The sequence below is a fragment of the Macaca thibetana genome, chromosome 15, assembly GCF_024542745.1.
Source record: "Macaca thibetana thibetana isolate TM-01 chromosome 15, ASM2454274v1, whole genome shotgun sequence".
Taxonomy (NCBI): domain Eukaryota; kingdom Metazoa; phylum Chordata; class Mammalia; order Primates; family Cercopithecidae; genus Macaca; species Macaca thibetana.
This window is the reverse complement of record NC_065592.1, coordinates 69,146,577-69,174,290: the sequence shown is the minus strand read 5'-3', so window position 1 is coordinate 69,174,290 and position 27,714 is coordinate 69,146,577.

Sequence of the window (27,714 nt, the reverse complement as noted above, 5' to 3'; positions counted from 1 at the left end):
CCTAGCTTTACTTGTGGGAAATACAACAAAAACAGAAAATTAGATGTTTAATCCTATAGAAAGAGTATATTGGTGTTTTTAGATGTAAGTATTGAAAATTTGGCAGATCTTCCAATAATTCAAAATGTATATTTTGCCAATTTGCTTTGATATTTTGGCAGTATGCCACTGTTTTTACCTTTGTTTTCATGTGGGCAATGTACTGAATACCATCTCTTTACAGAACATGTTGCAATTAATTCATTTCAATGCAATATAAAGGAAAAAAGGACATGATATCAGTCCTTCATAATATGTTATGTCACAGGTTGTAGACACAGTTAAAAGTTGTGAGACAATTACTGAATCTGTGATTAAAATATTTGGATATGATTGAGCAGAAAGTTTCAGCAGTAAGTGAATTTGAAATGGTTTTCACATCAGTAAAGGTTTTCTGACTACCTCCTGTGTGTCTTGTTTTGTATATGTTGGATGAGATAAGAATCAATGTATTTAGCAGAGTACTGTGCACATAGAAGATAATTTAATTGGCAAATATTAACTAAAATCAATCTTAGTTAACGTAGAATATGTGGAACATTGTACTAAACACATTTTCAATTAGATTAAATATTCTTGCATGTTAGGTGGATTTACTAAATATTTGAGGGAAAACTGTCTACATGCTTTTTTTTCTGTTGTTATTTTATAACCATTCATCTTTCTTTTTTCCTCTATTCATTCTGTAACATTTCCAGAAGGAGATATTAGTCTTTTCCATTCTTGGATACTGGTTCCAGTAAAACTCTTATCTAATTAAATCATATGATCACATATCTAAAAATGTGTTATAATTTGGCCTTTATATCCTAATACTGCCTCTTAATTAAGAAATAACAAGATATTCTTGTTTACTGTTGAAAATTAGTATCTCAAAAGCAGTATAGTAGCCTTCCAAATTTGAGTCCTTATTCCATGTGGTAGTTTAGAATATTATGCCTCTTAAAGTGTGCAGCTACACACTGACTAATCTGTGTTACTTGAAGCGATTGTCATGTACAACACAGTAAAATTGTCACACTACCAAAGTAATTAGCCACTATATTAGGTCTTACTAGGCAATGGTGCATAGAAGATTAAAAAGCATTTGTGAACAGAATTGAATCTGCAGCTGCTCCCTAGCATCGCATAAAAAATTCACTCAGTATCTTGAAATATTAGGATGGGGAACATGTCTCCAGGGTGAATGCTTTTGAAAAATAATTCCCATTCACTGCTCTTCCCAAATCCAGGGACCCTGATTTCTCACAATGATCTTTTGGATGGTGGTACTTGAACTTCCCATTCCAATACTAATGATTAATGTAAGTTTTGCAGTTTAATATCCTTTTTTTCCCTCCCTGAAGCTTCTTGGATTCTGATTTCAGTAACTGATTTAACATATAAATTGGCCCAAACTTGGCAAAAATCAAGAATATTTAACAGGGCACAGATGGTGCAGCAGAAAGCAATATCCAGAGATTTGGGTGACTCGAGTGCTCTCTAGCCCTTCACCAGCTGCTTTAGCTCAAGTGTGAATAAAGACCTTTTAGGAATCAATGAAAACGTCTCATGTTGTGCCTAACTATTGCCCACCCAACCAAATTGACACCAAAAACAGAAACAACCATATGGTTATAAGTGTATTAGAGAAAAGTAGGTTGCAGCTTGATACTTAAGATTAACTATGTTAACGTATTACTGCTGATGGCTTGCACATTGCATACTTCTAAAGAGCATATTAAAAAAATACTCAGCTCTGCCACACTTGGCTGTCTGTTAGATTTTTGTCTTAAATATACAAGAAAGTAAAACAGACAACTGTTGCCAAAGGCCAGAGGATAATGGAGAAGATATCCCACAGTTTCCTTAAATAATTGAAAGGAAATCACTATCAAATTTTTATATTTTAGCCTTGATACAATGGGAACTGAAGTGAACAATTAATTTTTTCAAATGACTAGAAGTGATGTGTATGTCTTGTCAGCTTGGAGGAAATGATCCTTACCATGTGAACTTTGATACCTTTTCATGTAGCTAAAGACCTCCAGCAACCGCTTCCATTTTCAGCAGGTAAAGTTAAATAAATGGATCATTTTTCTCTATGTACACGTTAAAAACTTAAGTGGGCATGTTCATATAGAATATACTTCTAGCTTAGAATCTAAAAATATTTTATTTTAGCCAGGTTTTATATTTTCACGTCTTTTTGTTACTCACAGAAGTGAGGATATAGAAAGAACTAAGTAAATAAATAGAAAATAAAAGAAGCAGTATTAAAATGCAGCAAAGAAATTTAACCAATGTGACCCTAATATGTAAAAAGAATTACTCAAATATTTATACCACATATAATATATTTTATTAAATGAAAATTTACCTTAAGAATTAAGTGTTTTAAGTTACCTATTTGTCATTATAACTGTGATTTATCATAATTACATATTTATAATGATTAATCATTTGGGTATATTCACAAAAAAATAATTATATCTAAATTTCCCCACTTCCGAATTGGAGTATTCTACATGTTATCTACAAGAGTACAACATGGATATGTTTTATATGTTTATTTGCTTTTCCAAATGAAATTTTATATAGAAGATTATACAGAAGATTCAAAAGCATCTGTGAATGGAACTGAGACTGCAGCTGCTTGCTAGCATCCTATAAAAAATTGCTTAGTATCTTGAAAGATAAGGGTGGGTTGCATTTTTAGTTGAATGCTTTATGTTGAATGTTTTATTTGAATATCATTAGCGGGCAATAGCATGAGCCTTATCTTTAAGGATAATAGGGCAAGATAAAACTGCAAAAAGTTGGAAGCAGGTAAAAGATGCCAATAGCAAATCTGTTTATTTGGGACCTATAACTGACTCCTTTTACAAGTAAAACAAAAAGATTATAAGAAGAAAAATTTCGCGCTAGAATGTGTAAGAGAATTGAAGAGAAAATAGAGTTAAATCTTACATTTTGATTGGAAATCCATGGGTCAATTAGGAAAATAAAGAAAAGAAAGAACTGAGGGTGAAGTAGACTGTAATTTAGGATGTCACTGAATTTGTGTGATTAAAAAAATTAAAAATAGATCTGGTGAAAATATGCCACAAGGGAGAAGTTATAATCACTCATCAACTTGTTAGATCCGATCTTGTTATCAGATCCAAAACACATTGACTCAGGTGCAGACTGGGTTCCTTGAGGAAGAACACTGCAATGCCTCCCAATCCTTCAACAAAGGATGTCAATGGTATATCAGAAAAAAAGTAGAATATTGAAACATTTTGAATGCTGTTATATGCAGAATTTGAACTGGCACTGATACTAGATATCCTAAAGTGCTAATCTGGCATCCTTTTTATAGGGGGCCTATGAAGGCCAGGTAGTACACAGAATTTTGGCACAAACATCTCATATCGGATCCAATCGTTCCACAGACTGATTTGTACTTTTTACTTGGTACTATGATTCATAAGTAGGATGAATGTGCTTAGATGGTAGTAGAATCCTCACAGTGTTTTTCTGACCTAAGATGTTAGAAAAGCCTGAGGTGAAGCCCCCCCAAACTATTTCTCCTCTCCCCACACCAAGTTAGTGAATCATAAGTTGTACCTCCCACCTGAGAGAAACTGTTACAATTTTCAATGTAACATGTGACATGAAAGGATGCAGAGGTTTGTGGGTCCCATTATATCCCTTTGATTTCACATGTTTGCATCAGTGCCCCCCCCCACATAAAATGGGACCAAAATGAAATGTAAAAAATTTAGTTAAGTGGTATTTCCAGTTGCAGCTGCTTTGGCAAGTATGATATCTTTAATGGAGTAGAATTGCACAGCCCCTGGCTCTTGGCATGCATTGTTTTCAATTCTCATCAATTAAAATGATCAAAGTCCATTTTATGTGAGGGGTATAGCGATACACATTAATGGTTTTGCTGCAGGGTTATGTTAGCTCTGTTGACCTCCTTTTATAATATGGTCCTTAGAAACCTTCATAGTCTTCTATGGATAGAACATCATCCTGGTACATTATATTGATGACATAATTTTAATATTGCAAGTATTCTTGATTACGATGCATGAATGCTGGAGGGTGGAAAGTGACCTCTAAATTATTACAATTTCATCATATTGGTAAAGTGAATTTAGAGATTTTAAATGACTCTATGGGTAACTCTGTCCATCATGAACTACCTAAACTATACTGCCACAAATAATAGGGTTTGACTGATACAGGAGACACTTGTTGTATGATGAAACATAAATATTCAGGATCAGTACTGATGGCAGTGGCAGCCTGTCCAGAGTGGCCAGTGTGAAGGCATAGGCTCCAGTGAGGGAGGTATGGCTGGGGTTGCCTGCTTCATGGAGCTGACAGGACAGGAGCCCCACCCACCTGGGCAGAGCTGCAGCTGCCCAGCCATGGCTGTAGACCCAGTCATCCATGCACTCTTGGTAGCTTGGGAATTCCACCTACCCCAGCAGGCTCAGAAGTGCCTGCTCTTGCTGTCTGGCTTCTCCCAGCTCCCAGTGCCCATTCCAATTTTGGAGCAAAGTTGTACCTAAGCCTGAGTGCTGTCACAATCTGGCCAAGTGTGCGCAAGTTCATGGTGGTGCTGACATGCCAGTCCCCCGCTGCCTTCGCCCCCTCCAGACTTTGGGCATCAAGAAGAATAGGAGGGAGGCCAAGGGAGTGACGAGGGCAGGTTGGTGCAGGCGTGAAGTTACCCCTCGGCAGGAACAGCCTGGGCACCATGGATGACATGTGGATGGCAGCAGGAGGCAGAAAGCCTCCTGTGTGGAAACAGGCAGATTCCCAGTGAAGATCTACCTTCAAGCCAAGGATGGCCTGAAGCATGGGGGCTAAGCTGTTAGTTCTGGTTAGTCTGTGGTTGGGAGTGAGAACTTATGGTGCTTTTTCCAGGCCCCACTATGGTTGCCCACTGACCAATCAGCATGTACTTTCTCCTTTTTGAAGCCCATAAAAATCCCAACTCAGCCAGATTCACAAAGACATCCCTGACAAACTGCCTGTGGATAGGAGCTACCCACTCTGGGTTTCCTCTCTGCTGAAGGCTGCAGACATTGAGATGACCCATATGTGGCTAGAAGCAGCCCACTGTGGGTTTCTTCTCCACTTAAAGCTGTAGACATTGGGATGACCTGCCTACACAAAGGAGCTACCCACTTTGGATCTCCTGAGAGCTGTACTGTTGCTCAATTAAGCACCTATTTACTTTGTTCACCCTCCAGTTGTCCAAATACTGAACTCTTCCTGGATTTGGGACAAGAACTTGGGACCTGCCAAATGGCAGGACTCAAAGATCTGTAACACAAACTGGGCTGAAACACACCCTCCAAACCCCTGCTGGCCATGTTGCAGGCAACAAGAAGGAGAGAAGAGCTGTGGCCCTTCTGGAAGCCCAGACCTAGGGGCTCCCCAAGCCAGGGCTGTGACATCCTCTTTGGAGCTCAGTGGTTTCTGACATCTCCAAGCTTCTGGGTACCACTGCATTCCCCTCATCCAGAAAAGGGTGCCTACAGCAGAAGCTGCTTGCAGTGCATCTGATCCAGCTACAGGCATGCACAGAGCCAGCATGCCTGGTTGTGTGCCTTGGCCAGATCCCATACTCTCTGGCTCATGCATCCCTCACCATTCCATGCTTGGCTCATCCTTGACAGGTGTGGCATCTGGGCCAGTAGCATGAGCCAAGTGCAGCCTGCCAGGCTGAGTGGGTGGAATGAGCCCACAGGCCTGAACAAAACTTGAGCAAAGGCACTACCAGCTACAGGGGCTTCTAGCTGGAAAGGCGACACTCTAAGGATCCTGTGGCACTACCAAGTGGTTCCAGGAAGCGCAGAAAAGGATGCAGTAGTGTCCCTTTATCCATGGGGGGCATGTTTCAACACCCCAAGTGGATGTCTGAAATCTTGGATAGTACTGAACCTGAATGCTGTCAATCAAAGCACATTTCAGTTCATGTCTTCCATACACAAATTTAATTGTTTTCATCTTAAGTAAGCACTTACGTGCTGTGGCACCAACTTTTGTAGTTTGAGGTGCAAGAGCAAAATCAGCATAAATTTCTTTATCCTTCTTCACAATTTCATAAAAAGAAGATTTGCTCTTATTACAGATCTTAGGAAGCTCAGCATACAATACTTTTTCATTTTTTAAGTTCAGAACTTTCACATTCTGACTTAAAGGAAGCACTTTATAGCTCTCTTTGGCATTCAAATTGCCAGCATCACTACTCTTGTGCCTTGAGGGTCATTATTAAGTTAAATAAGGGTTACTTGATGACAAGAACCATCATAGTTTCATGGTCTATGTGATAATAGGGATGCCTACTGACTAACAGGGTGGTAGTTGAAGAAAGGGGTTATTCATGACTCAGGCAAGGCAAAGCAGGAAGTTGTGAGATTTTTTTTCCCACTACTCACAAGGGTCCACTATTTAAAACTTATGAATGGTTTACTTCTGGAAATTTTCACTTAACATTTTTGGACTGTAGCTGACTGTAGGTAAATGAAACCCCAGGAAATGGATTCTCATAGTAGCTCCTTGTATTGGTACAATGACTTTGCCCCAACAAAGCTATGGACTTAAAAGGTGTTTTCTGTTTCCAAATAATAGAGAAGAAATAAAATTCAGGTATAGTTCATGGATGGATCACCTCAATGTATGGTGTGAGCTGAAAGTAGAGAACCACTGTACTGCAGCCCTACTCAGCGATAACGTTAATAAGAAATAGGGAGAAGAAATTTTCTCAGTGGACAGTTTTAAGAATTATAATTGTTTCTTCCCTTGTATGGTGGGCAAAATACTCTAAGAAAAACATTACAGAAACTATTGGGCAATGGCCAACAGCTTTTTCTCAAAGTAAAAAGTGGTCTGAAAAACAGACACAAACATGATGAGCTCTATTTTATTTTAATACCCATCAGTGAACATTTACTATAGAAGAGAGACTCAGAAACCAGGTAGACAGAATGAAACATTCAATGGATGGCATCCAGTCTCTGTTCTGGCCAGCTTATGGCTTGTTAGATGGGCACATTCTATTGTCGAAGGAATGGAGACCATGAGTGACTTTAACAGCATCAGTTCTTTCTTGCCAAGACTGACTTATAATTCTTGCACTCTGCCTTATTGTGTCAGCCTTAAATGATTTTTGCTGCATCATGTATGGAGAGTTCAATGTAGTACCAGCAAAAAAAAAAAAAAAAAAAAAAAAAAAAAAAAAAAAAAAAAAAAAAAGAAAACATACAGATAAAACAGAGGCTAATTTACTATCAACAGTGATGCAAAATTTTTAAGTAAATTACTTGAAACCTATTATAAAAATAGCTACATTATCAAACAGAATTAATTCATTAAATTTAAGGTTGTATCAAAAATAGAAAATACTGAGTAAAAATATTGCAGTGCAAAAGAAACAGGAAACAGATAATTAATCTTCCTCTCTCACATACTGATTCTCAAACAAATGCTTCCCATCCTTGGTGCTCCTACATTCTGATGGATAAAAGATACCATTACCCAGGCAGATACTTTCCTCCAAGGGATACAGTAAAGATTATACTAAACCTAAAGTAATGACTTTTTTTCCTGGCCACTTTGAGTATTGTAAACTGGTATATATGTAAGAGGAGTAATAAGTTATAAACCTAGCATGAGCAAAGCCTGTATTATAAAGAGGAGCTGATGCTGACTGTTACAGTAAAGTAGCTATAAGGATATCCTGAACTCAATTTCCCCTGGGAAACATCTTGGTGTTTTCAAGCTCAGTGATAAGTCTCAAATGTGTCCTTGATGGAAGGGCTATCTGACAAAGATCAAGAAAAACAAAATCTCAGACTCCTCTGGGATAAAAGTCTGAATCACTCAATCAGGCAAGCACACAAAACTAGCTGAAGAATTGACCAACAGTGAGGGAAATCTAGAAAGGTTTGTGGAAAAAGAGATGATAAAAATAAATTGTGGAATAAGAACCAGGTGCAGCAGCACATGGAATATTTAATCACAGAGTCGACTTAAGTTGGGCCACAAGTGTATCTCAGTTATATGTCCTAACAGATAAAACATTTTCCAATATATATTATTAGGTGACAAAGAAGGTTTTGTAATAGTATGCTCATATTTAGGTATGTATAGAACATAGTAAAATAGAAAAGCATATTAAATGCAGTTAATACTGTTTATTTCCTTGGACTGAGGAACAAGTTTAGATGCTAGGGTGCTCTCTTTTCACTAGGGTGGCCTTCCGATCTGTCTGAATTTTACACTTTTACTCATATAATTTTACTGTAAAATTAGTTTTAATATGTATACATGTCCAAAAAATTATCCAATGTCATTAGAAAAGATCTCAAAGAAAAATTAGACTCCATTGTGCTCAGAGTAACATAAGCCTCTATAGAAACAAGCACCTGGAGTTCTGAGAGTTTGATGTTCATAGATGTGGAAAAATCTAATTTGAGATACAAGTTAGTGGACACACAGATAAGAATATGAACTAAAGCTGAGAGGAAAAGATCTTGAGAAAGTCATGTAGCAGAGAAGTCACATACTAGGAAAAGAGACGTTTATATGATCCTGGAGGATGAATGGAGTTAAAAGGAAATGGCAAAAGCTGTGAAAATGGTTTGGCTAATACTGCTGAGAAGCAGCTTCCTCACTTGGAGTTCCACTCAGAGAGTTGCTTGGCCTTAGCTCTTTATATTAGGTGATAACATTGACAGAAACATTAAGCTCAGATATTAACCCTGTAACTCATAAATTTGGCTTTACACTGAAAGACAAGTTAAACTCTTTAGTTTTTACAGGCTAAAGGCAAAAATGATACACGAAAGGAGCATATTTAAAGGTAATTCAACTATTGGGTTATGAAAGGGGATATATTCAATATAAATAGTCCTATACATATCTATGATTCTTGTGCAGACATTTGTCCCTCACCAAATGGTTTAATAAAGGCAATAATAGTTTAATAAAACAAAGACAGGTTTCTTTGCTAAAGGACTATTTCCTCACTTCTTGGCATAGAGCTAGGCCTTCTGTGCATCTGAGGTAAACAATACAACCAGTATATTTCCTTTGTGCCCTCTGTTGCTAAAATTCTACTATTTCCAAAAATATTTGCATTTTGCTCTTCAGTAAGTTATGTATAAAATAGCCTCAGGAATAGTCAAATATATTTCCTTTTAAGAGAGGATAATTTTGTTAACAACATTTTAAAATTATACTTTCATTTTTAAGTGAATTACAAAATCAGCTCACAGGGTGATCTACAGGGGATACTTTCAAAATTGATAATAATGTGTATCGTATATGTTGCATTCTATTATTGGTGCTTCCTTACAATAAAGTTGAAGAATCGTTAGTTACATTTTTTTCTATCTAAAGAATAATTTCTACTCACACCCTGAAGGTCAATAACAGATTTCTTCTTCCTGATATCAGGAATGTGCATGTAATGATTATTAACTTTTCAATTGAAAATGCAAAAACAGTTAATCAAATCTACATTATTAGATAAGATTTTTTTCTTCACAATGGAAACATTGTTACATTCTACTTAAAGAGATTAATGGACAGCTATTCATTATTTAAACAAAGAGTAATCTCAAATGATAATAGTTTTTTTCAGAATTAACAGTGAATTCTGCCCATGCCCAAATAAAATCTGAAAAAAAAATCAGCCTTTGAATGTATAGTCAATGTGTATATATATTCACACACATATGTATATATACATATATATAATGTAAAATAAATAGAATCAATAGTAGTTAAAGGAAATCTGAATTTCCCTGAAGATTAGTGATGTTGAGCCATCGGTATGTATTTGCTGATGAAATCTCTATTCAAGTCCTTTGCCCATTTTTAATGGGGTCATTTGCTTTTTTCTCTGTTCAGTTAAAGTTTTTTATACATTTTGACTATTAACCCTCTTTCAAATGTATGGTTTGCAAATGTTTTCTCCTATTTTCTGGTTATCTTTTTACTCTGTTGCTTGTTTTCTTTATTATGCGGAAACCTTCTAAATGGATGTAGTTACAATTTTCTATTTTTGCTTTTGTCACTACCAATGTCATAAAGCTTTCCACCTATTTTTTCCTGGGAGTTTCACACTACAGGTATCACATGTAAGTCTTTAATACATTTTGAGTTGATTTATGTTTATGTTTTAAGATAAAAGTCTAACTACGTTTTGTATGTGGATAACCAGTTTTCCCAGCACCATTTGTTGAAGAAACAAACTAACCTTTCTCTATTCTTTGCATCTTTGTTGAAGATCAGTTGATTGTATTTGATTGGGTTAATTTCTTGAGTTTCTATTCTGTTCATTTGTTCTATATGTTTATCTTTCTGCTAGTATCATACATTCTTTTAATTACTATAGCTTTCTTATATATTCTGAAATCAGAAAGTGTAATTCCTCAATCTGTTCTTTCTCAAGACTGTTTTGGCTATTTTGGATCATTTGTGTTTTCATATAAATTTAATTTTTTTTTCTATTTCTGTAAAAAATATTTTTAGGATTACTGATTCAATGCATATAAATTACATTGCATCTGTAAATAAATTTGGTAGTATGTCCATTTTAACAATGTAGTCTTACAATCCATGAACGCAAAACATCTATTCATTTGTGTTTTGCTTAATTTTATTATTCAATGTTTTGTGGTTTTCAGTTTACATGCCTTCCACATCCTTAGTTAAGTTTATTTATAAGTACCTTATTTTTGATTGTACTGTAAATGATAATTTTTCTTAATTTCCTCTTCAGATAGTTTGTAGTTACTATATAGAAATGTTGTTGCAAGTTGACTTTGTACAATTTTTTGTTTTTTGTATGTTGATTTTGTATTTTGATTTTGCATCCTGAAATTTTACTGAAATTGTTTATTAGTTCTAATAGTTTTATTGTAGAATCTTTAGCGTTTCTACATATTGTAGCGTTTACTGTAAAATTAGATTTAATATGTAGACATGTCCAAAAAATTATCCAACATCATTAGAAAAGATCTCAAAGAAAAATTAGACTCCATTGTGCTCAGAGTAACATAAGCCTATATAGAAATAAGCACCTGGAGTTCTGAGAGTTTGATATTTATAGATTACCTCAGTTGTAAAAAACATGATATTACTTCTTTCATTCTGATTTTGATGCCTTTTATTATTTTTTTTTTTATTTGCCAATTGGTCGGGTTAAAATTTCCAGCACTATGGTGAATAAAAGAGGGATAACTGTCTTGTTCCTGATGTTAGGGAAAACGCTAGTCTTTCACCATTGAATATAATGTTAGATGTGAACTTTACACGTATGACTTTTATTATTTTAAAGTAATTTGTTTCTATTCCTAGTTTTTAGAGAGGTTGTTTTGTTTTGTTTAATCATGAAATGATGTTGAATTTTTTCAAAGGCATTTTCTGCATCTATTGAGATGACCATGTTTTATACTTCGTTTGTTAATGAGGTGAATCACATTTCTTGATTTGTGCATGTTGAAACACTCTTGAATGCCATGGGTAAATCTGGCATGATTGTGGTGTATAATCCTTATAGTGTGTTGTTAAATTCAATTTGCTAATGTTTTCTTGGGGACATTTTCATCTGTGTTTATCAGGGATGTTTTAGGGTAATTTTGAAACATAAAATTACCTCATAAAATCATTTTCGCTTTATTTTTGGAATAGTTTGAGAAGAATTGACATTAATTTTTCTTTAAATGTTTGATCAAACTCACTCATGAAGCCATATGGTCCTGGGCTTTCCTTTTTTGAGAAGTTTTAAATTACTGATTTAATCTCCTTACTAGCTATAGGACTGTCCAGATTTTCACTTTCTTTTGGACTTACTCTTGGTAGGTTGTATATTACTAGAAATGAATCCTTTTTTTCTAAGTTGTCTAATTAGTTGGTGTAAAATTGTTCACAGTGGTCTTGAATATTTATTTTGTATCTGTGCTATCAGTTGTAATGTCTCTTCTTTCATTTTGATTTTTTTTTTTCTATTTGAGTCATCTTGCTTCTTTTTAGTAGCTAATGGTTTGTCAATTTTATTTTTCAAGAAATCCAGTTTTGTTGATTTTTTCTCTATTGCCTTTCTGTTTTCTAATCCTTTTGTTTCTGTTCTTATCTTTACATTTCTTTCCATCTGTTATCTTTGGTCTTAGTTTGTTCTGCTTTTTCCAGTTCTTTAATGTATAAAGTTAGGTTTTTTATTTGAAATAATTTTTTTCTTAATGTCAACATTTATCACTATTAATATCCTTCTTAGTACTATTTTGTTGCATTCCATATGGTATGACATGTTGTATTTTCATTTTCAATTGTTTCAAGATAGTTTAAATTTGTCTATTGATTTCTTATTTGACTCATACATAGTCTGTTGTTTATTTTTCACATATTTATGATTTTTTTAGTTCTCCTTCTGCTATTGATTTCTGGTTTAATTTTACTATGGTTGGAAAGTATACTTAGTATGATTTTATTCTTCTTAAATTTGTTAAAACTTGTTTTATGACCCAACATGTTTACTATTCTGGGGAATTATCAACGTGTACTTGAGAAGAATATATATTTCATTACTGTTGGGTGGAGTGTTGTGTATATGTCTGTTAGGTCTACTTGGTCTTTATGGCTGTTCCAGTTCATTGTTTCCATATTGCTGATCTGTCTAAATGACTGAAGGGGCTATCCATTATTGAAAGTGGGGGTATCGAAGTCTTTTTCTATTATTGTATTGCTATCGATTGCACTCTTCAATTCTGTCAATGTTTGTTTATATACTTAGGGGTTCTGATTTGGGGCATATATATAAAAATATATATAGAAATATATATACTTAAATATATGTGTGTGTGTATATATATATAATTATATATATATTATATATATATAGGTCTTATCAAAATATACTATGTCTTATCAAAGTTCTGAGACAGGAGGAACAGAATCTATTGCTTTGGATGCCTCTAAAAATGTAAGAGGATTGGACCTACTGCCTACTACTTTATTTCCCTCCCTGATGAAAAGCTGGGAGCTGTTTCTTTTTCCCCTAATCACTCTGCACGGTGCTAGGGTGCGCCACTGTGGCTTGTGTTAGCCTGCTAGCTATAACAAACGTGTGTGTGTGTGTGTGTGTGTGTGTGTGTGTGTGTATATATATATATATGTTATATTTTCCTGGAAAATTGACCTCTCATTATTGCATAACTTTTTCTCTTATGACAGTTTTTCACTTAAAATTTGTGTCTTCTAATACAAGTATATACGATTCTGCTCATTTTTATGTATTGTGTACATGGGATATCTTTTTTCCTGCCTTCATTTTTAGCCTTTGTGTGCCCTTAAATCTAAATGGAATTCCTTTTGGACAGCATGTAATTGAATCTTGGTTATTTTTAATCCATTCAGTTACTCAGTGGTTTCTTATTGAGAAATTTAATCATTTATATCTGAAGTAATAGTTGATAGAAAAAGATTTAGAATTACTGTCTTGCAAATTATTTTCTGTTTTGTTGTTATTGTCTCTCTTTTCCTCTCTTGTTGTCTTCCTTGTGTTTTTACTTTTTATAATATTATTCCTTTGATTCTTTTCTCACTATTTTTGAGTTTTTCTTCTACAGATATTTTATTCATAGTTGTCATGGGACTTAGGTAAATCAACTTATAACAGTCTATTTTAAGCTGATAAGAACTAAACTTCAATCCTGTATAAAAACTTATACTTTTAGTCACTCACAAACTTTAAGTTATTGATGTCATCATTTGCATATCTTTAGACTGCGTGTCAATATGCAAATTTTACACTTATGTTTACTTTTAATGTTTGCTTTTTAATTTTTATACTTTAAGTGAAAATGACTTACCTAATATTATTACACTACTACAGTATTCTGTATTTGTATATGTATTTACTTTTAATAGTGAGTTTTATAATTTTTTGTGCTTCTGCATTTCTCTTTCATATTATTTCATTCCATTGTTCAAAAATTCCCTTTAGAATTTCTTGTAAGACAGTTATCATGGTTATATCTCCCTCAGTTTTTGCTGGCTTAGGGATGTTTCTTTTCTCTCTTTCATTTTTGAATGACAATTTTTCCAAGTAGAGTATTCTTAGTTGACAGTTTTATTTCTTGCAGAACTTTAAATATGTCACCTCACTCTCTTCTGTCTTGCAATGTTTTTGCTGAGAAATTCAATGATAGTTTTATAGAGGTTTTCTTGTACATTAAATGTCACTTTTCTCTGGCCACTTTGAAAGTTCTCTCTTTGTCTTTCACTTTTTACAATTTGATTATTATGTATCTCAGTGTGAACGATTTTTGGATTTATCTCTTCTTCAAGCCCGTTGCCCTTCTTGAATATGGATGTAAATGTCCTTCCTCAGATTTGGGAAGATCGGGCCACTATTTAAATAAGCTTCTATCTCTTTCTCTTTAGTCTTATTATTTTCTCCCATATTGCGTAAGTTAATCTGCTTTATGCTGTCAGGTACTTTTTAAGCTTTCTTCACTCTGCTTTATTATTATTTTTTTCCTCCAGCTGAATAATTTCCAATGACATGTCTTCAAGCTTGCTAATCCTTTTTCCTGCTTCACCTAGTCTGTTATAGAACCCCTATTGTAAATTTTTTACTTAAATTATAATACTCTTCGGCTCTGTGATTCCTTTCTAGTTCTTTAAAATATATTTCCAATCACTTTATTAGAATTTTCACTTAGTTCATAAATTAGTCACCTAACCTCACTTATCAACTCCATAATTGTCATTTGAATTCTCAGTCACTAAATCATATCTCTATTCCATTAGCATGTTTTTCTTGAGATTTATTTTATTCATTTGTTTGCCACATATTTCCCTGTGCCTTCATTTTCCCTAACCCTTTGAACTGGTGTCTGCATATTAGATAAAACGGCCACCTCTTTCAGTCTTTGTGGACTGCTCTTATACAAGAGAAGACCCTTGCTAATAAATGTGGCGAGAGATTCTGAGGACCTCTCAAATCTTTGTGCTAGTTCAAATTGCTATCTTTGTGGTTGGTGGCCTCTAGGTTTCTAAAATACGCTAGGTCTTATCAAAATTCTGAGACATGAGGAACAGAATCTATTGCTTTGGATGCCTCTAAAACTGTAAGAGCATTGGACGTACTGTCTACTACTTTTCTTCCCTGCCTGATGAAAAGCTGGGAGCTGTTTCTTATTCTCCTAATCACTCTGCACTGTGCTAGGGTATTCCACTGTGGCATGCGTTAGCTTGCTAGTTCAAAGTGGATTTTTAATCTCAGTGGCCCCCAGGTGGCTAGAGTATGCTGGGTCCCATTAGCCCTTAGGGGTAGGTAAGACAGAAACAAGTGCCATGGTGAGGCCCCAGAAATATCAGTCTTGAACATATAATCAAGTTTTTTTCCTACTTCCATACGGGTAATCTGTGAGATGGGTATTTCCTTTTAATCACTGGGCACCATGTCAGAAGCAGAGCTTATGGTGAGACACAATTTGAATATTTCTACCGGTTTCCATGTGGCTAGTTTCATGCTTGCCTGGGAATATAGGAGTCTCTCATTTAGTTTCTGTATTTCACACAAAGGAAATTATTTTGTGCTTTGTTTTGAATCAGTGTGTTCATGGTGGGGGGAGATTCAATTCTTTTTATTCCATCATCTTTATGATGTACCAAATTACATTTTATGTCTTGGATATTTTAAAGATCCCAGTAGGACACAGATGATATATACAAATATGGATAATTCAAGAAAGGTTTAATAATGGGACTATTTACAAAGCTATAGGTAGTTGAAACTGTATGGGATAGTGCTGAACCACAGGGTTAATGAAAAGTAGCTTCTATCTCCCTGTGAAGTTGAAGGGATTTGGTAATGGCATGATACTATGAGGTGGGAAAAGTATAGGGTTAAGAAGGGTGGAGAGTATGGTAGGTCAGTCTTAATCCCTGAAATCTGTGGATGTTATATGGCAAAAATATATAATTCAGTTAAATATCTTTAAATGGCAATATTTTCTGAATGACGAAGGCAGACCCTAAATGCAATTACTTATATCCTTAAATAAGAGGGAGGTAAAGACAGATTTGACACAGACAGAAGATGATAAAGCAATGCTACTACAGATGTAGATATTGGAATTAAACAATTAAAACCAGAGAATGCTGGCTGCCCCACAAAGCGGAGATGACAAAGAATAGATTTTCCCCTAGAGCTTCCAGAGTGAGTGTAGCCCTACCAACCCTCCGATTTAGGCCCACTGATAATGATTTCAGACTTCTGGCCTTCAAAAACTGTGAGAGATTAAATTTCTTTTATTTTAAGCTTCCAAGTGTGTGGTAATTTGTTAAAACAGCTGCAAGAAATCAACAGAGTGAAGGGAACTGAAAATAGAGAATAAAAAGCATAAAGTCAGAAATATAGTGGAAAAAAAACTAACTTTGGAGGAAGAAAGATTTGATTTGAATTTCAGATTCCAAACCTATTATTTCTGTAACTTAGTATTTAGAAAAAATGGTGACGATTCTCAATTAAGCAATATTTCTTATAATCTACAATGTGCCATGTGTCTTATATGAAGGTGTTGATGGCACTTTAGTAGTTGCTAAATAGTAACATCTATCATGCAAAGTAATTGACAGAAAAAGATACTGGCATTATCATTATGGAAAGAGGACTTGGAAATGTCATATGAAAAAGAATGGAAAGAACTGAGACCATATGTTACTAGGATCAATGAATAGAAGCAACAGAACCATAGTAAATATAGACTACCTAAATTATCTTATGAATAATAAGAAGGAATTGTATAGGAAAGTATGCCTGAAATGCAGGAATATGTGTCCAGAATGTCAGAACTAACATAAATGTTAAAAAGTCCACCTGAGTGTTGTAACAAATATTGTTGATGTTGAAAATATCTCAGTGGAGATGAGAATTAGTTCCTCAGCCCAGTATAAGACTGGATTAAAAATTGTGCATGGATGTGCAGGGCAGGAGGCTGAAGGTGAGCTGCCATGCAGATTTGGCGGCTTTCTCAGTCTGGAGAATATGTATGAGGAGGCATACAGTTAGTACATATCTATATCTAGCCTGATAGACTTCTTGACAGCAATAAATACTTTTTATATAAAGTATGTACCTTCTTTTCTAACTCTTGCCAGACTTCTGAGTTCTATATATTTAATCCATCTTTATCATACACACACACACACACACACACACACACACACACACACACACACACACATATATATATTTGTAAAAACCACAGGCAAAATCACAAGCAGTCTGTATTTAAATAAGAGAATATATTTAACTTCAAACTAAAATAATAACATTACATGTCAGGTGAAGAGAACATCTTAGCCTTTATCTCAGTGTATCATCAGTGTATAAGGACTGTCTATTCCCTTGTCACTGTCTAGCCCATTGTGGCGCAACAGTCAAACATGGAGATATACCAAGGGAAGGCAAAGGCTAGCCATAATTCCAGCTGGTGGGATAACATAAATTTAGATTGCATTGATTCATTAAGTTTTTTGGCTTTTATAGAAACAGGAGGCTCCTATGGAAATAACTTATGGCATTGGCTTATGAACTAGGCCACAACTAATATTCTGAAATTTAGTAAATAGATGTGACAAAATAAATCATTATTTAAGCTTCATGGAGAAGAATGTACCTGGGCCAACATATTCCAACCTCACTCTTGGTTGAAACCAGCAGCATCATAGAAAGTTGAGATTAAAATTATCTAAGTGTAGAATATCTGTTGGATCAATAATCTCATTCTTGTAGACATATCTTTTTAAATTCTTTGGTTTTAATGCCAGGGTTATTTGTGTTGTCATGAAAGTGTACTTATAAGGAAGGCAGAGAGAACACAGTGGTTATGCTATAGAAGGAATTCAAAATGACCTACTCCAAGTTTTTAGAATATATGTGCATGACTGGAATTAAGTATTTGAAATCCACCCTATAAATTACTATAGTCCTCCTAGTTTTCTTCTTTTAATTTCAGTATCTAGAAGAGTGATAAAAAAATATTTTAGGTTTAATTTATAATAATAAAATGTGAATAATTATTACAAATAACATCATGGCTAATAATAACCTAAATAAAATTTATTTCACTGATTATAAATGATTTGATTTGATATATTTCTTTTCCTATGAAGAATAGTAATCATAATGATTCATTTCTTCATTCAGGAAACTAGTACCTCTTTGTGGACTACCATTGAAAGTGTGTACGTGGTTTATTTAATATGCCTTCTGCCTTTCTTCCTCCTAAATAATTTCTCCTATGTAGTCACATAATCCCCCTCTCTAATCTCTTTCAAATTCCTCCAAAATCACCTTCTATGTGAGACTTTTCCTTTACCATGTCTAAAATTTAATCTTTCCTCCATGATAATGCCTATTCCATGTCCTTGTGTCATTTTTTACTCCTTGGTGCTTGTCGCCTTTTGACATACTATATATCTCATTTGTTTTCCTTGTGTATTAACCAATTCCCACATTAAAATATAAACTTCATGAATCACGTTTTTTGCAGGCTTTTTCCATCCCTGGCATGTGAATGACTGCTTGGTCCAGAATAGGTGGTTAAGTAAATGTTTGTGGATTGAACGAGTGAATAAATTAGATAGCCTAGGAAGACATTATAGTTGGAAATATAACAAAATGTGGTCTTGAATAACTGAAAAGTGCAAGGGCTGTGTGGATGAGTAATAGTTTGCAAAAAAGAGATAAAAAACTTGAGATGTGCGTTGAAAATTCACAGAAAGGTTTAGTTAAGGAAGCAAAGGTAGAGATACTTTAAGAAGACAGTTCTCTGCAAGTTCAAGAGATAAAGACTCTTAAAAAAGAAGATTCATTAACTGTCACAGATATCACCAATACATTCAGTGATACAGTGACGCTATGGCATTACAGTGAGTATTAAACCTGATTGAATTGGACTTGTGAATAAATTAGAGCCAAAGAAATGGAGACTCAGGTTCAACAACCCTTTCAGGAATGTTGGCTGCAATTGGAGGCAAGAGATGTAGCTTCAGAACAATAAGTATTTGAGCAGTTTAACATGGGATTTATTTTTCACAAAAGGCACACATGTGACAGTATTTAAAATGCAAAGGGAAGATTTAATTGGAGAGTAGAAGTATGTCTAAGAGAAGAAAAAGCTATTAGTAGTATAAATTTTTAGAGATGGAAAAATACATGGTGTGGCAGATTCTGTTAGTTGCCTATCCAATTACATTATCTTGTCTACTACAAGATTCTTGATTTTTTTCAACATGACAATGTACCTATTTAAAAATGCTCATCTCATGATTTTATTGCTGTTAGATGTGGCCATGTGATCCATTTTAAATGAACACATGTAAAGAGAAGTCATTGTTGAGGATTCCAGCAATGCTTATCTGAAGATCCAAACATCTTTTTTAACTTGATAAAGGTTTTTTTTTTTTTTTTTTTGGACTGAGTCTTGCTCTGTCACCAGGCCCAGGCTGGAGTGCAGTGGTGCGATCTCAGCTCACCATAACCTCCACTTCCCGGGTTCAAGCAAGTCTCCCGCCTCAGTCTCCCGAGTAGCTGGGACTACAGATGTGTGCCACCATGCCCAGCTAATTTTTGTATTTTTAGTAGAGACGGGGTTTCACCATCCATGTTGGCCAGGATGGTCTCAATCTCTTGACCTAGTGATCTGCCCACCTCAACCTCCCAAAGTGCTGGGATTACAGGTCTGAGCCACCACACCTGACATTTTCTTTTTTTTAATTAAGAAGATAAACAAACCAACAGGCAGAATATCAGAGTCATCTACATGTATATTGAGCTCATACAGGATGAAAACACGGCTTGAATTGAGGAAAACAGAGTCAAGGGCAAATAAATACAAAGCATTACATGAATGATATGTCAGATGATAATTAGGGATTGGTAGTCTTCTATTCATACATTTTTAATGTTTTAACCAAGATTTTAAAAAGGCAAATATGATAGAGTTCTGGATGGAAATTCTTCCCATTTATGTTCTTATATTTCTTTTATGTTAGGTAGCAGTGTGAATAAATGAACAAAAACAAAAGATTGAGTCTTTGTTATTTTATCTTATTTTAGTTTCTTTTTTTGAAAAATTCTCTGTAGTGTCTGCTTTACTGTTTTTTAACTATTTTTTTAAATTTTTTATTTCCATGGGTAGATACTAGGGTATATATTTATGGTTTCATGAGATATTTTGATACAGGCATGCAATGCATAGTAATCACATCAGGGTAAATAGGGTATCCATCACCTCAAGCATTTATCCTATGTATCAGAAACAATTCATTAAAAAATATATTTAAATGTACAATTAAATTGTTTTTTTACTATAGTCATCCTGTTGTGCTAGCAAATACTACATCTTATTCCTTCTTTCTAACTATATTTTGCACCCATTAAACAACCCCACTTCTCCCCACAGCCTTCCCCCAATCCCCCACTACCCTTGCCAGCTTCTGGTAACCATCCTTCTACTCTCTATCTCTGTGAAATCAATTGTTTTAATATTTAGATTCCAAAAATATGTGAGAACATGTGAAGTTGGTCTTTCTATGCCTGGCTTTTTCACTTAGGATAATGGCCTTCACTTCCATCCATGTTGTTACACCTTTTCATATACCTATTTGCCATATGTATGTTTCCTTTTGAGAAATGTCTCTGAAGGTCTCTTGCCCATTTTAAAATCAGAGTATAGATATACATTCTTGGCATCTTTGTAAAAAATAAGTTCACCATAGATGTATGGATTTATTTCTGGGTACTCTATTCTGTTCCACTTTTCTGTGTATCTGTTTTTATGCCAGTACGAGACTGTTTTGATTACTATTGCTTTGTAGTATAATTTGAAGTCAGGTAATATGAATCCTTCAGTTTTATTCTTATTGCTTAGGACAACTTTGGCTATTCTGAGTGTTTTATAGTTGCATAAAAATCTTAGGATTTTTTGTATGTGTGCAAAGAATGTATTTGGTATTTTGATAGGCATTATAATGAAACTGTAGATGGCTTTGGGTAGTATAGACATTAAAAATATTATTACATTAAAAATATTATGTTTTTCAATTCTTGAACATGGAATATCTTTCCATTTTTTGTTTTCTAATTTCTTGCATCAATGTTTTATAGTTTTCATTGTAGAGATCTTTCACTTCTTTGATTCAGTTAATTTCTAAGTATTTTATTATTTTGTAGCTATTATAAATGGAATTACTTGCTTGATTTCTTTTTCTAGTTGTTCACTGTCAGAATATAGAAATGCTACTGCTGTTGTAATTTTAATTTTGTATACTCTGACTTCACTGAATTTATCAGTTCTAATAGTTTTTTTTTGTGTGTGGAGTCTTCAGGTTTCTCAAAATATAAGATAATACAATCTGCAAAAAAAAAAAAAACCCATAATTTTACTTCTTCCTTTCCAATTTGAGTATCCTTTATTTCTTTCTCTCATCTGACTGCTCTACCTAGGATTTCCATGAATATTTTGAATAACAGTGTTAAAAGTGGGCATCCTTGTCTTGTTCCAGATCTTAGAGAAAAGAGTTGTAGTTTTTCCCCACTCAGTATGATGCTAGCTGTGAGTTGGTCATATATGGTTTTCATTTTGTTGAGGTACATTCCTTCTATATCAAGTTATTTGAGGGTTTGTATCATGAAAGGATGTTGAATTTTATCAAATACTTCTTCAGCATCAATTGAAATGATCATATAGTTTTGTCCTTTATTCTACTAATATGATACGTCACACTGATTGATTGATTTGCATATGTTGAACCATCTTGCATCCCTGGAATAAACCACAATTGGTCATGATAAATGATCTTCTCAATGTGCTGTTGAAATCAGTTGTTAATATTTTTTGGAGATTTTTTCATCAATATTCATCAGTAATATTGGCCTATAGATTTTTTTTTTTGATATGTCTTTGTCTGGTTTTGGTATCAGCCCTTTAATATGTCATGGCACTCTCTCCTGGCCTATAAGATTTCCACTGAAATGTCTGCTGCCAAATGTGTTGGAGCTGTATTGTGTATTATTTCTTTCTTTTCTCTTGCTGCTTTTTGGATTCTTTCTTTATCCTTGATCTTAGGGAGTTTAAGTGCTTTGAGATAGTATTATTTGGGTTAAATCTTCTGGGTGGTTTATAAACTTTCTGTATTTGATATTGATATATTTCTCTAGGTTTGAGAAGTTATCTGCTATCTTTCTGAATGAAGTTTCTACCCTATCTTTCTCTCTGCCTCTTCTTAAAGGCCAATAACTTGTATATTTGCTTTTTGCAGGCTATTTTCTAGATCATGTAGGTGTACTTTATTTTTTTATTATTATTTTTTGTCCCTGTTGGCTGTGTATTTTCAAGTACCCTGTCTTCAAGCTCACTAATTCTTTCTTCTGCTTGATTAATTTTGCTATTAAGTGATTCTGATGCATTCTTTAACATGTCAATTGCATTTTTCAACTCTAGAATTTCTGCTTGATTCTTTTTAATTATTTCAATATTTTTGTTAGATTTATGCAATAGAATTCTGAATTTCTTCTCTATGTTACCTCAAATTTCTTTGAGTTTTCTAAACACAACTGTTTTGAATTTTCTGTCTGAAGGGTTTCATGTCTTTGTTTCTCCAAGACTGGTCCCTAGTGCCTTTTATAGTTAGAACATGTTTTCCTGGATAGTCTTGATGTTTTCTGGTATTTGTCAGTGTCTGGACCTTGAAGACTTAGATGTTTCTTGTAGTCTACACATTCTGTGCTTGTTTGTATCTATCCTTCTTGGGAAGGCTTTCCAGGTATTTGAAAGGACTTGGGTGTTGTGACCTAAGCTCCACCTGCAGTATGGGGCACTCAAGCCTAAGTAACGCTGTGGTTTCTGCAGTGTCCTGGAGATATCACCTTGGATAAGATCTCAGGTAATTCTCTGGATTACTAAGCAGAGACTCTTGTTCTCTTCCCTTACTTTCTCTCAAACAAATGGAGTGTCTCTCTGTGTGCTGAGCTGCCTGTGATTGTGGGTGGTGTGACACAAGCATTGCTGTAGCCACCACCGTTGGGACTGTGATGGGTCAGACCTGAAGCCAGCATAATACTGGGTCTTGCCCGTAGCTCCAGGGTTACCACTACCTTGCTATTGCCTATGTTCACTCAAGGCCCTCTGGCTCTGCCATAGGCAGATGGTGAAGCCAGCCAGGCTTGTGTCCTTCCCTTAAGGATAGTGAGTTCCCCCAGGCCCTGGGTGGATTCAGAGATGCTATCCAGGAGCTAGGGACTGCAGTTGAAAAATTAATACATCTACTTTGTTTTCATTACACTATTAACATGTTTGAGTTGGTCCTCAGACCTCAAGACACAATTATTTACACTCTTCCCTCTCCTTTCCATAGACGAGGAGCCTCACTCTGTGGCTACCACCATGACCAGAGGCCCATGGGAATACTGCCAGGATAAAACCAATATTTACTTCAGGCCTAAGGGCTCTTTGGTTAGCTTGTGGTGAATTTTGTCAGGCCTGGGACTCACTCTTCAGGGAAGTGTGCTCTCCTCTTGCCCAGGGCATGTCATTAATGCCATCCAGGAGCTCAGGCCTGGAATCAGGCCCCCAAGAGCCCCCACGGTGCTTTACACTACTGTGGTTGAGCTAGTATCTAAGATGCAATAAAAACTTTCCTTTAATTTTCCCTCTGCATTTCTCAAGCCACAGCCACCATAGCAGAGAATATGCTGCGTCTCATTTGAAGCCAGCACTTCTTAGAGTCTTACCCAAGGTCCATGGCATACTACCTGGGTATCACTGTTGGGTATTCAGGGCCCAGGAGCTCTTTAGTCAGCAGGTGATGGGTTCCACCAGGACTGAGTCTTTCCGTTCAAGGCAACAGGTTCTCTTCTGGCCTAGGTTGTGTCTAAAAATGTTTCTCAGGAGCTAGGTCCTGGATTGGGGCCTCATGACTCTGACTAGTGCTCTATTCTAGTGTGGCTGAACTGGTATCAAAGACGCAAGACAAATGTCCTCTTTAATCTTTCCTCTCCTCTCTTCAAGTGGAAGAAAGGGCTCTCTTTGGGAGCTGTAAGCTGTGCTTCCTGAGCATAGGAGAATGGTGGCACTACACTCCCCTAGCTGACTTGCCCTGTGTCTCGGTAAGTCATGTATCCCCTAAGCTTCCTAGCTCTGAGCCTAGCCTAGCACTAGGACTTGTAGTCCTTATGGTTTAGACTGCATTTCAAGTTTATTTAGGCCCCTATAGCACTTTAGCCCATGGTGGTGAGGTTTGCCAGACCTCAAGTTCTAACCTCTGGGATGGGTGCTTCCCCTTTGGCTATGGCTGGTCTAAATGCTCCCTCTGTTGGGGAGTGTCAGCTGAGTTTAATCCAATTTTGCTTTCCACTGTGACCAGGCAGCACTGAGTTCATTGCAACATCTCATAATTGCTGTGCTCTTCCTCTCCCAAGCACACCATTTCTCTGTGCCATGTGGTTGCCATGGGGAAATGGGAGAGACGTGGAATTAGTAATTCAAAACTATCCTTGTTATCCACTTCAGTGTCTCTTTCAGTGATACGAAATTAAAACCAGGTACTTTGAAGGCTCATCTGATTTTTGGTTATTATGAAGGTGATTTTTGTTTGTAGATAGTTGTTAAATTTAGTGTTTCTTCACAAAGGGAGACAATTGGTGGGACCCTGTATTCCACCATCTTGTTCTACTCCATCTCATTTCAATTTATTTCAATGTATATTACACTAAAAATAATGTATTATATATTTTGGGATTTCCATCTTATTTGTGCTTGTGATCTTATTTCATCTTTACCTCTTTACCTGAAGTCTTCATATATTCAGTTGTCAACCTAACTGCTAGGCACCTCCCTTGTCATGTTCCACTGTGAACTTCCTTCCAGTGTTATTTTTTCCCTCCAATCTTTACTAATAATTTCATTGCTTCTTTTTGATCCAAATGGAAATTACTTTATTTCCTTTGGTCTCTTCTGAACTCTATTTTTAAAAAGTGATTTATCTTAATTTTTCAAGCTTTTAGTGTTAACTAGAATCCACTAGAAACATGATTTTTGTTAAAATTTTCATTCTCCCATTTAGTTATTTTCTTTATACATTGAAAGATCCTATTTAATTTATCTCATTGAAAAGTACTATCATATAATTCAGTTGATCTGCCTTGACTATAAATACCATGCACATTCAATGCATTCCGACATTGATTAAAAATTAATCATATAAATATTGTGGGGCTTGTTACTAAGAAAGACAAACGTGAATAATCTCTACCTAATCTTCATTATCTTAGGCAAGGGGCTCATATATATATATATATATATATATATATATTCACACACAAGTAATCATAACATAAGGCATACAGTTATTGGCAGCATACGAAAAATAAAAACATAACCTTAGATTTTCACATAGAAGTGCAGAATAATTTATAATGAGGTGATCTGTTAGGAAACTAATTACATATTCAAAAAATTAATAACTGCAGGGATGAAGAAGGGGGAGGAGAAAGATGAAGAGGAGAAAGAGTAAAATAATAAAGGAGAGTAGTAGAAAGATGAGTTAGGTAAGGAGGAAGAGATAAGAGCTCAAAATAAAAAGGGCAATCCAGGAAGTAATAAACCAAATCACCAAATTAATATTCATGAGAAAAGATGGCACTTTCAGAAAATGAGAAGTAGCTGTAACTAGCATACAGGGATAAGACATATAAACAATCATAGAGACAAACTGGGGAGCATCTTGAATGTTCTCTCACAGTATTTGATAGATTTCAAGAATGATTGTCTTAGGTTTGCAAAAATCAAGCAAATCATTGTTAAAAACACAATTTATAAAGAGAATTCCAAATATAATATACCATTCTTTTGGCCTACTTTCTATACTTTGATTTAATCATTGGATGGTAATTTTATTTTTGAAATACATATGAGAGCATCATTATTAAAGGCAATATTACAAATAAATAGGAAAATATAATTGCTTATATATTTTCCTCATTTGTTATAAAACTCCATATAAATTAAAAAAAGATTCTTGAATTTACTGTTTAAAATATTATTGTTTTTGTTAGTAGATGAACAGAGACAAATGAAATGCATTCATTTAGATAACACTCATTATTCACCTGCTTAGTGCTGTTGCCATCATATTAGGTATGCTAATTCATACAATTACCCTTATATAATTGGTTTAAAGACCTTGTGTAATAGGGCAGCATTTTAGTTCCTTGATGGAATACATGAAGAAATCTCAAATCTGAAGTAATTTACCTAAAAATGTGTTATTACCACAATCTAAATTTTCCTTTGTTTTTTTGTTTTTTTTGTTTTTTTTTTTCTTTACCACAGCTGAGTTATTATTTAAGGAAAAAAACATCCTAATGTATTGTTCAGAATCCCCCAAAGGACCTTTACTTTTGCCTGGTTAGGTTTATAGTTCTCATTATTCAAGAAGAGCAAGTAATGAAAAATCATTATTCAAAGTTAAAAACTGGTTTATTTCAACCTTCTCAATTAGAACCAAAAAATTCAATCAAATAAGCTTTCAGAAAAAGAAGGATAAAAAATGCAATAGTAAAGCAATATATATTTTTGCATTAAAATTAAGGCACCATATGCAATTTTTGTGCTTCATTGCTCAACACATGCTGATAGAGAGAAAAAGGGGTGGTGAAAGGCATTAACCAGGTAATATGCTCTGGAAAAACTGGCCTTGTGACAGGCTACTAGCTCAATCTACTCAGCACAATAAAAGCATTGTGTTTTAAAATAAAGCCAAGGCAATAAAAGTGGGAAAATTAAAATATCATTTATGATTTGAGTCCCAAATTTTTATCAAATAATCCCATAGTCAGTAGAGTCTCCACATATGCAGAGATGAACTCATTTCCAAAAAAAAAAAAAAAAAAAAAATCAATCATTTCTATTTTGTTACACCCTCCCAGAAGAGCTGCTGTACAGGAAGAGTTTTTACTGGAAACTTTGGAATCAGAGTCAAATTTTCACTCTGGCTCATTTCTACATTTACTTATCAATTGCTATTATGTTATATTAAGTTATTTTACTTCATGTTATGTTCGTTCTATTCTCTTCTATTTCACATACATGATTTAGTCTGTCATTGTTTCTTTTTCACTTTCATGCCTCTATTTTTCATCTGCCTTAAAATTTAGCTAATAATTATAACATAGCCAATAACATCTCTACTGAAGTGTGATTGAAGATTCTACTTCCTCTTTTCTATGAATTCCAAGAGTTACTTGTGTGTTTTTCTTAAACAGAACATCCTGAAATTGCCTTGAAAGTGCTCTGAAAGTTATTACTTATACATTGTTGTCTCACCGACATTTAGACATAGAGATGTTACCTCGACTAAAAAACCTAAAACCAAATATCTAAATCCTCCACTAATCTTACAACTTTTTTCAATCATTACATTATTTTCTTAACCAACTTTATGTTGCAACTTCTCAACAGAGGGACATAAGTCCATGTTCTCAACTTCTATTCATTTTTAAACTTACTCCAGGGACCCAATTGAGGAGGCAGTCTGCCTGTTCTCAGATCTTAAACTCCATGCTGGGAGAACCACTACTCTCTTCAAAGCTGTCAGACAGCCCGT